The sequence below is a fragment of the Pteropus alecto genome, unplaced genomic scaffold (genome assembly GCF_000325575.1).
Source record: "Pteropus alecto unplaced genomic scaffold, ASM32557v1 scaffold88, whole genome shotgun sequence".
NCBI lineage: Eukaryota > Metazoa > Chordata > Mammalia > Chiroptera > Pteropodidae > Pteropus > Pteropus alecto.
In genome coordinates, this window is record NW_006494611.1 from 6,195,635 (window position 1) to 6,208,963 (window position 13,329).

The 13,329-nt window shown below is 35.0% G+C and overlaps 1 protein-coding gene and 1 pseudogene across 25 annotated transcripts in view; one reads left to right on the forward strand and one right to left on the reverse strand.

The window, feature by feature from the left end:
- Positions 1 to 13,329, forward strand: part of LPP (LIM domain containing preferred translocation partner in lipoma) — a 613,522-nt gene that overhangs the window by 346,243 nt on the left and 253,950 nt on the right. The gene's annotated exons all lie outside the window — the stretch shown is intronic.
- Positions 12,736 to 12,854, reverse strand: LOC112474187 (annotated as a pseudogene).

The window sequence follows — 13,329 nt, forward strand, 5'->3', positions numbered from 1 at the left end:
CATCAGCGTGTAGTGGAAAGAACACCAGCCAAAAGCTGGGAAACCTGTATTCTACACCTGGTTTCATCTAATCTCTGTGATATTGGAAGTTGCCAACCTTCCTTGGAAATTCATGTGTGAAATGAGGATGTCAGACTAAGGTCTTTCATCATTTACATCCTATGCTTCTGATTATTCCAACACAGAAAGGTCATACAAGTCCATCATGTCCATCATGTGTTAAAACTAAAGAAAACTAAACTAAAAAACAACAAAAGCAATCACATTAAAAAATAATATTGTACATTTAGTTAGTTAAGTCTTAACTTTATTAACAATTCTGAATTTAGCTATACTTTTAAAGACTCTATTGAGTTAAGAGCTCAGGTTCAAACTATGGCTTCTGCAAATTATAATACTACATGCAATACAATGAACAAGATATCAAGAGCTGCTTTACTAAAAGGTAACACCATTTTGTCATATTTCCCATGATAGTAATACTGTTGAAATTGTTTTTCTTAATAGATTTCTCCCTTCCCATATTTTAAAAAAAATTGACCCAAAGCATTTAGTATTTAGTTATAATTATGGGCAGATATAATTTGTAAAGGAATGATGTATCAGTAATGCCTAGGACATCTGCCTCTTCTTCAATCATATGTTTTTTCCCCATGGTTATTACTACCTGATTTTAATTACTTTACTTTTTATATAAAGTATTAAGACATTTTTGACAGATTTCTATGGTGTGCAATCCGCGCCCACCCCCCACCCCCCAACCCACTCACACACCTTTTGGTATAGCTGAAAACTTCCAAGGGGTCTAGGAATTCCCTTTCTTGTTGAAAGGCCTATGAGGAGATATGTGTCTACTGTTCTTATAGTAGGGAGGCATATTTCTTCAGGAATATGAAGAAATATGGAACCTTACAATTTAGTTTAGGGTGGAATTCACAAAGCAGCAAGAATGGTCTACATATAATCTTGCAGCAATATTGACAGTCTTTATGAATGGTTTGTTTTTTTTACCAAAAGTCAAAAATCAGCCAGTGTGACTGATGATGTCTACAGAAGGTTTATTAGTCAATGTTTTACCAGAACCAGTAGGAGATAAATATTAAGAGATTTATCACAAGGAATTGGCTTATGTGGTTGTGTGGGCTGGTTAAGCAATCCAGCATCCAAAGGATAGGCTATTAGGAAAGGCAGCTGGAACTTTGTTACAGGAGCTGGCACTACTGTCTTACCGGTAGAATTTCTTCTCTTTTAAAGAACCTCAGCACTGCTGTCAAGTCCTTTCAACCTTTAATTGGGCCTACCCAGATTATCTAAGATAATCTCCCTTACTTAAAGTCAATTGATTATGAACTTTAATCACATACATCCACAAAATACCTTCACAGCCATACCTAGATTAGTGTTTAATTGAACAACAGGACGAAAACCTAGCAAAAGTGACACAGAAAACTGACCATCACAGAAGGCTAGCCATTTTCTACAAAAAAAAAAAAAAAAAAATCAATCTATGGTAAAGAAGCCTTTGCCACTTGTTGGTGAGAAACAGGAAAAGAAGAAAAGGTACAGGAGAAACCATGAGAATGCCAGTGTCGTCATTGGGGATAATGCCTGGAAGTGATGATAGCCATTAGCCATAAGGGATAGTAAATATAGACAAACCAGTGTTCTTCCTCAGACATATTAAGACCTAAAAAGGTTTTGCTCACTGGCTCTGGGAATAGAGCTATTGTTTGTCAAAGAGCATAAGCGATGGTGGTTTCTTTTGCATTCTTAACTTGAATTGCCATTTAGTAATTTCAAGGTTGAAAGCATTTGACTAAAATACTTTTTCCTCTACATTGCTATCCTCCCCTAATCTCTTGGTCGTGGCTGTCACTTATGACCACTTGCCAAATGGCTCACTGTCTCCCCTGTGTATCCAAGGTTTCAGTCTTGTTGGAAGATTTCAGGGTTCAACTCCCTGGCTTTTCAGTCCCTGGACTGCTTATCTTCTGTGACTCTTATCTCAGCCGCAGTCACCACTCCCAGGGTTACACCCTGAATCTTGTCATTGCTTTGTTCATTCAACATAAAATTAACAAAACAAAACAAAATAAAAACTTTCTCTGAACACAACCCCATATCCTTTAGCTCTTGTGCCTTCCATTACCTTTATTTCCTCATCAGTCCCTGTCTGTATTTCTTTTCTTATCCAACTTAGATTCTATGCTTCAGTGCTTCAGCTTACTTTTCCCACAGCTGACTTTCTTTCAGTAGACTTGTCCGGAGTTTCACTTTGTCATCCTGCCCTGTTTATACCTGTGGCACACTCAGGCCATCTTGCCAACTTTTCCTGGTTTTTATATACCGTGGTCTCTTGGTTTTCTTCCTACTACGCTGAACAATTTCTCTTTTAGGGAATCTCATTATCTTCTCTTCTTTTGCCTCCCCTTAGATACTGGTTTCCTTTGATGGCGATGGTCTGTTCTTCTACTTCCTGTTTCGGTGTGAGGACTCTTCTATGGCCTCAACTACTTATATCGTAATGTTATATAAATCTGTTTCAGCAAGCTTTCTTTCACTTCAGATCCAGATCATTCTGTTTATTGGCCAGATGCACTTGTATATATCACAGAAAGCTGAGCATCAACACATCCAAAATAAATTCATCAACCTCTCCCCAGAATTTCTTCTGCTCCTGTGTTGTTTGGTTGAATGGTATCATCGTATAACCAGTTTTCTAAACCAGAGTATTTCTAAGTCTAGGTGTTATTTCTACATTCCTTTCTTTCTCTTTTTATCATTTACCTCGTAAATATTTCACAAACCTTTTGTCTCTCCCCATATCCACTATGTGTAAAAGATTTCAGATCTCCATCATCTCACATGTGTCACATTGGTATTACATTGGCAATCCCCTCCTTACTGGTTTCCTGGCAGCTAATTCCCTTCTCCCCACCCCCCTCAGCTATGCACCCCATTGTTTCTAAAATGCAAATTCCATTGTACTGCTCCCCTGTCTAACACTTTATTTCCTTAGACCAGTAGTATAACTGAGTGATTAAGAAAACAGACTTTGAAATAAAATAGAAAGAGGTTTGAATCTCACTTACATACTATGCGATTTTTTTTTTTTTTTTTTGGTTATTCCCATAAATAAAATAGGAATAGTAGCACTTTCCCTTTTAGATGTTTTATGCCTTTTTGGTGTCCCTTACAACTCTATGCTCTAGCCGCACTGGACTTCTCTAAGATCCCCAAACACATTGAGTTGTCACTGGACAGTCACATGCTATTCTCTCTGCCCGGAACACTGTCCATGCACCCAGCCCTCTATTGCCATGTCTTAACCTAGATGCCATTGCCTTGAGAAATGTTCAGCAACATTTAATTTAGGTGCCCTTGCTACGTACTTCTATATCTTTCTTCTTGAACTTCCTAATCTCAACACTTTCCACCCTGTCCTGTAGATGCTCATTTACTCAATGCCTGCTTGATCACCATTCTTCATCCATTGTTAAGTTCCATGAGGAAATTGACTATTGACCTTGACCATCTTGTTAAGCTTCCTGTCCCTGCTGCCCAGTGCTTACTTAGCACAGTGTCTAGCAAAGACCGGACACTCAGTAAATATTTGATAAATGTTTATAAATGAGACCGTCTCACTAGTTCACATACATTTCCAACAAAGCAATCACTTATTTCCTTTCTTAGGAGAAATGCGTATCACAAGATATAATTCTCCTCCTTCTGTAATGGCTCCCTAGGAACCTGACGGCTTTTAGAGAGCTGTTTACACAATCAAATCAAGTGGTATTTTACTAGGAGGGAAAGCCCCAGGACAAGTCCCTTCTCTGGACCACAAAGTTCTATGTTTTCTATCTTTCCTCTTGAAATCTTGATTTCAGCAAAGCAACATTTTTATCTTCCCCCTTCCATAATCCTCATAAATATAATAAAGAAATACCTATACACTAAATCCCCAGTAGATTATACCATTAGACCTCAGATGTGGGGGCAAACAACAAGCCTATTTTTAGCATTACATGGAAATTTCTAGGTATACAACTAATAAGCATTCATGGAGAGCTGCTTTACTTTTCTGTGGAGCTTTTGGGGGATTTTTTTTTTTTTTAACAGTTCTGCATGCTGAAAGAAAGTTCACGAATTTTAAAAGGAAACGTGGCCCTTTTCATTAGCTCCTTTTACCTCATGCTGAGTCATGGATGAGAGAATTTGTAGGCGGCTGAGCTGCAGGAAAAGTAATACTGTCATTTACACTTGCAGGCTGTTATGCTTTCCAGAAAACTTTTTCCGTAGGTTGCGAAAGTGATTAATCTGCTGTTAAAAACTGACAAAGAAGGTTCTTTGATAAGAGCAAGAATTAAATGAGGGATTTTTTTTTTCTTTAAAAAGCCTTCTTTTTCCAGTTTAGACTATAAAAAAATAGGTTTAGATGTTTTTTTACTTTTGGTCTCTTGGGGTTGTGTGTGTGTGAATTTGTTCATGACTTAAAACAATCACAAGACATTTTCTATTTAAATTATTCCTGTTTATTGGCATGGTTCAATTCCTCAGGTTTTATATCTAAATTACTCATTTCTACATCCTGTTCCCTCACTTTTTTGTTTCATATTTCTATATTTGGGTCTTACTTTTTAATATTATCTTACTTCTCAACCCCAGATCTCTTCAACAAACTTCTTTTTTAAGATTAAAACTGGTGAAGATGGTCTAGTTGCTTCTGTGATAATAAATTCCTCCCTCTCTGAAAAAATCCCATGCATGTTAACATTTCTACAACAATTTGAAAACTTCGAGATGAAACATCATTGCCTTAAGAGTCTGGAAATATGTTTTTATTTTTAATTTAAAAATGACTTTGAGATGTCAAGCTTTTCCACTGAGTTCTGGCAAATAAACATGTCATTTGAACTTTTCTCTAGGGACCCCACATTTCAGCTGGCAACCTAAAGGAACAAATAAATAAATAAATCGCATGGCATAACTTAACTTTTTTTATAATTCCGCAGAGAACCAGTGACTCATTTAGAGAATTCAGAGCCCTCAAAAAGGTAGAATAACATGTTAGAAGTTTATTAAACTTGTTGCTTTTAACAATCTAATGCTTGGTTTTTATAACAAGTTCATGTGAGTTGTTAAAATGCACTGGCTTGACCCTCTTCCATTTCCATTTTCTTACTCTTAAGCCTCATCATTTTACATCAGGGCATGTCAGGTTCCGTTAGTTTTTTTTTTTCTTCCTCTCATTTTTGAGAACTGACAGAGCCATTCCCTTGGTAACCGAGTGGATCCATGGGAGTAGAGTAGAGAGAAGATTCTCACAACTCTGGCAGCACTGCCCCCCAGTGAGGAAGGGAGGAGACAAGAGAAATGCTTTCTTCTCTAACTGAGAGGACCAGACTAGGGGACTTGGTGTGCTTTAGTCCTGAGGGTTAGATATATGCACTTCTTTTGCCCATGAGCTACAAATAGGGGCAAAAATAGAAAACATGTAAATGTACTTGTTTTATATCTGAATTACCAAGGTTATTTCTGTCCTATTAAATGTGTGAAGTATATGTAAACAAACACATAAGCATATATCTATGTTTATATACTTATATAAATCTATATAAAATCAGCATTGTTGTATAGTTTCTTCAAGATTCTGTCACATACTGCTTCTTATAAAAAAAGATTACGGTTTTTTAGATGGGGTCTTTTTGGGACAGGATGAGATGTGGAAATCCTTTACATTCCACTCTTAAGTAGAACAAGGTCATTGCTACCTACAGAAGTGGCCGTACGCCTGTTTGTCATAGCAACATAGAATAACATTTAAACCAGAAGAAAAAGCCCTCTTTTGTTGTTGTTGTTTTTACTGTTGTTGAAATTAGCTGTCTTAATTTGACAGCAGTATTTCGAAGTTAGAAATGCTTTGATTTGACATTTTTAAAGGGAAAAGGTTTTATAGATATTATGGAAAAGTCTTTTTTTTTTTTTAAACTAAATGCCAGTGACAAAATTTAGACCAGAGAGTAGTCATGAAGCAACAGTAATGAGATATGATTGTGTTTAGTGGGAGGAAAAAAGCCCTGCAGGGAACAGTACAAGTGCAGTAAATTATGAATCGCTACTAAATGTCTCATTAGTCCACCATTGACTGTGTTTAATTGACATTAGAAAGGAATCTGGAAAACTTTATGTCTCTCTCTCTCTCTCTCTCTCTCTCTCTCTCTCTCTCTCTATATATATATATATATATATATATGAAAACTTGGTGTTAAACTAATAAGTCATTAAAGAGTCTGTTTTAAAAATTAGAAATAGTTCATTGTGCGTGAGGATCCACAAAGCAGCACCCATTTCACTGACACATGATTATAGAAAAACTATTTACGTCTCTTAAGAGAAATAGACCCATAGAATGCTGGGTGATGTAATATGTGATAGTTGCAGATGTGTTTCTCCCCTCATCCTAGATATTTTCCACAAAATGTAACGGACATTAAATGTTGTTCTAAAGAAAGTTGACTTTACTGAGCACTGGAACACGAGAGAGCATTTATAATGATTATTTTCATGTTACTCTATACGGTCTGCAGAGCCTAAGCACCAGATGTTAAATTCTATCAACATAATGTATCTTTAATTAAATATTATATTTGCAATACAATTAATAACATGCCTGTCTCCATAACTTTGTTAAGAAATTATCATAATTTTGGCATAATAGGCTAATAAAAAGGCAGCGTGTTTTGGAACTGCCTTTCCTAAAATGATTGTGTTTGTGTCTGTTAAATTTAAATTTAGATTAAGAGATTGATGGCCAGAATTATCTGATACAGTGTACTCAGGACTTTAAATTAGCAAGGAATCTTGTAGGATCTAGAGTTATTGTGCTTCCTTTATAATAAAATAGGTTTCATGCCTCTCAGTGGCTTACTATTTAATAGGTTTAGGGAATAATTTACCTATTTGCTTTGTGCTCCCTCCCTCTTATAATTCTCTCTAAAAACCCCAAGCAATACAAAAACTGTTAATTTCAAATATATAGTACATTGGACTGTGATGATTCCTAATGAATGGGAGGTCATGCTTCTGGTTCTGTGGCCATCATTGATGATGTTTCAATGATGATGTTTTAATTTTCACAATGTGTTAACATGATAATTAATTTCCTTTGGTTGTCCTGTGAGGAAAGAATTTTAAATGGTACCACGCCAGGGAAAAAAATTGATATTTAAAAATAATACTATCTTTTAAACTGGGACCATGTGTGGATACAGAATAGTGTACATAGCCATGATAATAGGGCTTTGATAAAATTGCAGTTTGTAAGCTGCCTCTTCAAGACTGTTTGAAATGTCACCCTCAGCTAAACAAGAGTAATTTGCATCAGAGGTGTGTGTCCTTACTCTTAATGAAAGTCTCTTTCTTCAGAGAGTAATTGTTCTCCTTGCAATGTATTTTTTTCCTCAGCACTGAGTCCCTCTCCTGCCCTTCTTTTGCCCTAATATTTGTCCCTTAATTCTATCAGTCTAGTTACCAACTAAAACGAAAGGCAGATGTTACCTTTCACAATCTGTCCTGATCTAATTTTGCAGCCTTGTTTTGGCTATTAGCTTTTAGTGTAGAGGTGGCTAACAAACAACTTTGGAACCACAAAGTCTTGATTCAGATACCAACATTAGATTATTCTGTGACCTTGGACGAGTTACTTAAGCTCACTGAGTTTAAGTTAACCTCAGTTTTCTCATCTATAAAATGGGGACAATGACAGGCCCTTCCTCAGTTATACGTAACACACATAGATGAAGACCGTTATTATTAAACAGCTATTAGTAAATTCCTACCAAACTTAATTGTTCTCCCTATGTGTCCTATCCTTTGTCAGGGCTTCTGCTCACATCATTTGCTTGAAACAGAATCCACCCATCTTCTCTTGTAATACAGTCATGTGCTTGCACACCACAGGAAGCCATCTTTGTGTTGTAATTGTAACTACCCCAGAATATAGCTCAGAGAGACTCTCTGCCTGCCAGTTTGGGAATATTGCATCTGAAACCTTAATATACTTCTCTGTATTAAGAATCTTCCTTAGCATTCTCAGCTATTATATTATAGGCATTTACTCATCTTATTTTGTCTTTTTTATTGGTATGTCAGCTCTTTGAGGCCAGAGGACTTATTTGATAAATTTCTCTCTATTCCAAAGACTCTAGTACTTTGTGTTCTGTTGTGCTTATTTAATTAATGGGGAGTGTTTATATACACAAACACATACTATATAAATAAATATATACATATTTAATTTAGACACTTTTGAATATACATGATACAGTCTTTTATTTTTACATTAAACCTATCACTTCTGGGCATTGACAAAGGTCAGAAAATTAGGAGGAACAAAAATAAATACATTTGGTCCATTTAAGCAATATCTGAGTTCCTCCTGTGTTTCCTTCCCTCATTTAACTCTCAAAGTTTTGCGAGAGAATGACAAATTCCTTATTTAAAGGAAAATAAAAGCATATCTGTTACTTCTATCACATGAACAACATTCCTTATCAATGGATAATTAGATAAATTGAATATTGGTATATATGATTTATACACATGTATATACTATATTTATGAACTCTGTGCAGGAAACTCTCAGTGCCTACATGATTTTTTTTTTTTTTGTCAAGTTCGTGTGGGTCATAAACCAACAGTTATATTCTGAAAACTCTTAATGCTGTGATATCTTTAAAAATATACTCTATGATAGTTTTAACACTCTATATTCCATGATAAAATTTATTTTGCATTATTTCTATACCATTGAAAATGTGTGAGGTTCAAAATAGTTTTTTACACTAAATCTCCTTACTTGCCCATATTTTAAAAACAAATCTCAACGTGATGAATCATGATCGTTCCACTGATTCTATTGGGAGATATTTTTTATTGGTCTTCTTAAAGACCGTAGACTTTATTAAAAAAAAAAAAAGTTCTGAATTAAAGATATGAAATGTATAGCTTATATAGCTCCCTTTGAAAATAGAAAACTTTTGCTGTTCACAGCGTTTTTTACTTGATTTTGTTTTTGCTTCGCTTTTTGTTGTTAAAGTTTGGGTTGTTTTTACAGCATCGTTGGCATATCTGTCTTTTGCTTCTGTTGTACTGCACAGCACTCTTGTACATAGAATTAAATAACCTTTCTGGTTCTTAAGTGCAGAATGAAGCTTTATTTATTCTAGGGTTGTAATTGCAGAATCACAGATCTATGTTAGTGATTGAAGCCAACTAAAAGTATGGTTTATTTCATAATGATATTTTAGATTACGTTCTCTCTTTATAGATGCTTCTTGTTTACACAGAGAACACCTAAGAATAATTTACATTTTCTTTGATGTTTTAAAGCAAATATTTTTCCAGTTTTCTAAATAGGCCAATTTTTACAAAAGAAGTATTTCACTTTACCCTTCATTAGAGGACAAACCACAGTTCAAGCAAGGAGATAAATGTTGACACCTGGCCTTTGACTGGAGCATACTCGGGAGTGGTGAAGACTGCGACAGCTTTCACCGAAGCTGCATGTAGCAAGCAGTACAGATCCCTAGGATTACATTCTATCTAAATGGCTCATGATTTCTAAATCATTCAATTTGTGAGATTTGGCACCACTGAAAAACAGTCAGTTTAGTGCTGTGTTTAACAAAGCCAAATAAGTAGTTCTTTTCTTACCCTCAATCCCAGTTTTAGTTAAAGAATTTAGATGAAGTCTACTAAGTAAGGGAAATAAATACAGTATAATTGGGGGGTTTTGTTGTTGTTGTGTATTTTCCTCTTTTCTCTGAAGACTCACAGGAATCTCCATGTTCAGATGGTAACTTTCTGAATCAGAGGCAAGGTTATATCTTCGAATTTTGGCCAGAAGTCAAATCGGTTAGGTCACTTGGACACATATGTTGTGCTTCCCCACAAAATTGTTTAGCTCTGCTGTTAAGACATATGCATGACTACTGTGCTAATTGGATTTCCCAAAAAGAATAAATCACCCTGTCTTTTAAAGGAGCTATAGTTTACTAAATGTGAATAATGTCAGATTTGAGGCCTTCAATTTTAACATAGCCTAATTCCACAATTTCGTTTGTCTTTGTTTTACTACCCCAGTTTAATATCTATCTTAACAATGATTGTTTCTAGAATATTTTCTTGGCATCCATCAAATCAGCCTCACCAGTGGATCTCATTTGTTCTATATGTATTCATATTCGAAAATATCATTATGCAAAGTAAAACATGTTAGGTAAAAATACTCTAGGACAGCATTTGCTCCTGGTTAATGCTCTAGGAGCTTTTTTTCCTTCACACTCTGTCCCTCGATAGGGCCTCATTATTTCTTAACTTGATTATTGCAATAGGTTCTTGTCTGGCTCCCCTCCTGCCCTTCATAAACATATGGCTTCCCGATTAATATTTTTTCAACACAGTCCTGGTTCTCTCATTCTACATTTGGCTTTCTATCAACCTACCTGTTATAGAGATAGAAGGAATGTGATAATAATGGTAATAACACTAATAGCAGTAATAATAAATGAATGCTCTTAGATGCTCCATTTCAAATATCAAATGTCTTGAGACGACAAGGCTTTTGGAATTCGATATCAGGATTTAACGTTGAGGCATTTGGCATGAGTCTGAATTGCATGTTTACAGTGTCTCTCACTGAAAGAAGATCATCTGATATACATGAGGAGTGAGTAGGTGAGGAGTAGACATTTTGTTAGAAGTGCATGCCTGGTATTTTGATATACCATTGCACCTCCTCAAATCTTATCAAGAACAAACTGCTTTGTAAAGAGAGTATAGTATAATTCAAGATGGTGGGAAACTGTTAATGTTTTGCATCCTGGTCTTATGATTAAATATGTGTGATAAATAATGGTTATTGTGTTTGAGTGTTCATATCTGTTAAAGCAGATTGACTACTTAGTTATCACACTGTAAACAGCTTTTTTGGAGAATTTTTAAATGTGCAATCTATGATATGTTAAAAGAAAAGATAAGATATAAAACTACATATAAAAGGGTTCACATTTAAACACCAACACCCATACTGATCATGTATGTACACACACACACACACACACACACACACACACACACACACACAAATGTAAATGCATAGGAAAAAAACTTGGACATTAACCAAAATTTAACAATTATTATTACAAAGATTTTTTTTAAGTTATGGGTTTTCTTTCCATTTTCTTTGTTAATCTTGTTCATATTTCTCATATTTTCTAAGAGTATTACTATTTTAATGAAAAAACTACATCTTATGTAGGGGCTCACCTAGCACTTTCATATATAACTCAAAGAAACAGTGAATGGTACAATTTTATTCAATATAATTTTAAAATATTGAGTGGCACAGGAATAAATATAGTCAATGTTGAATTATATTTTTATAATATAAAAATAGTTCTGTTGCCTGCCCTCTATGGATAGTATCCATGGTATTGAGTGAAGAAATCTAGCAATAAAATGAATAGCTCTATAGGTTATACCTCTGATACTTGGGATAATTTGGGGTAATTTCTTTCTTTTTTTTCCTTCTGAGAAAAGATTTCCCTCTTTTCTCATCAAATAATGACACAGTTGATACTGTTTATTACATGTGCACGTGCACCCTCTCCCCTCCCACATACAAAGGAACATTAAGAAAATGGGGAACGATTTCATACTCGAATATATCCATTCATTAATGCACTCATTCCTCAATGATATTTTGATATTTTGTGTCTTAATCTTTCTCCTACCATGTTCTAAGTGTTATGAAAGGAGGGATAGATGAATATTAAAATATCATCCCTACTCTAGAGTTATATAGTTTAGAACACAGTTTTCAAACTTGAGAGTTTATAAGAATTACTTAGATGAAGGCATTTAGCCAAGATACATGGAGTATCAGGGAAGAGCAGGCTAGGGGAATATGTTCAAAATCAACTGCCTGTGTTATGTATGAAGAAACATTTTTACCCAGTACCTTTCTGAAGGATAAGGAGCTAAGTGACAAAGATAGGAACTTGCCTAATTTTATCCAGTAGTTACAGAGTAGAATAAAAGACTCTGGTCCTTGACCTCTTAAGCCAGTGTTCTTTGGCTGGCTGGAGCTCAGCTCAACATTTGAAAAATGAGTAGGTTGCAGTAGAGCATTGTATTCCAAGTAGAATTTGTCAGACTTCTGGGAATCTGAGAAGTTTCCACTGGTTTTCTGCCTGTTTCCCCCAAGTATAGTTGAATTCATTGAGGCCAGGAACGGTAACTTGTTACCCAGCAGCTGGCAAAATTCCTGGTATTTAGAAGGTGGTCAGTTAATGGTTGATGACTATGAATGACACCATTTTTCAAAAAGAAATTCTAAAGTCATATATTTAGAGGCAACTAATATCATATTGCTTTGCTTCTAGATGGTTTGGGAAAATGCAGTGTGTTCTCTGAAAGGAAAAGATATTTGGAGATATTGTTTTTCTCTGTAAATAAAGCTATTTTAATTTAAATATAAATATGCACGCTCATTTTATAAAAGAAAATGAAGGAAGAAAAAGAATACCTATATTCCTAATAGTAACCACTCAGTTTTTATTGTTGTTGTTGTTATTGTTGTTGTTGTTTTTAGGCAAGGCAACTCTTGGTTGACCTCGCAGATTGCAAGGACCTTGTCATTTTACAATCCCTTATTTTTATTATTTTTTACGACGCCTATAGTACCTGGTCTTCCTAGGTGGTTTCCCATCCATGTACTAACCGGGCCTGACCCTGCTTAGCTTCCAAGATCAGTTGGGATTGGACTTGTTTAGGGTAGCATGGCTGTAGACTAACCACTCAGTTTTTCAATCTTATTCAGATACTAGACTTTAATCATACTATATGTATATAAGTTTATATCCTGTTATGTTCATGTAACATTACAACATAAAGTGATTAAGTATTTTGTAACATATATAGATCTTGAGATTTATCAAAATCAATATTCAAAGTAGTATAAAACTGAGAAGGGTCACAGTTTATACGCCATTCCAAAGGATATCAGGTATCAGAATTTATTTGAGAGCAAAGGTGTTACTTAGATACTTCAAGCTATTAGAGATCTTATAACTTTTCCAGTCAAATCCCCTTATCTTACATAGAGGAAATTGAGACCCAAAGAACAACGTAAGTGAATTTGTTTTGACCCAGTACTTTCAGGCCTTGTTGTCTCAATTTTAAATTGTTTTCCAAAGAATATTTATCTTTGAATCTTTTATTGTTTGCTGTTGTGTAAGTCTAAAAAGAAAAAAAAAAAAAGGATAA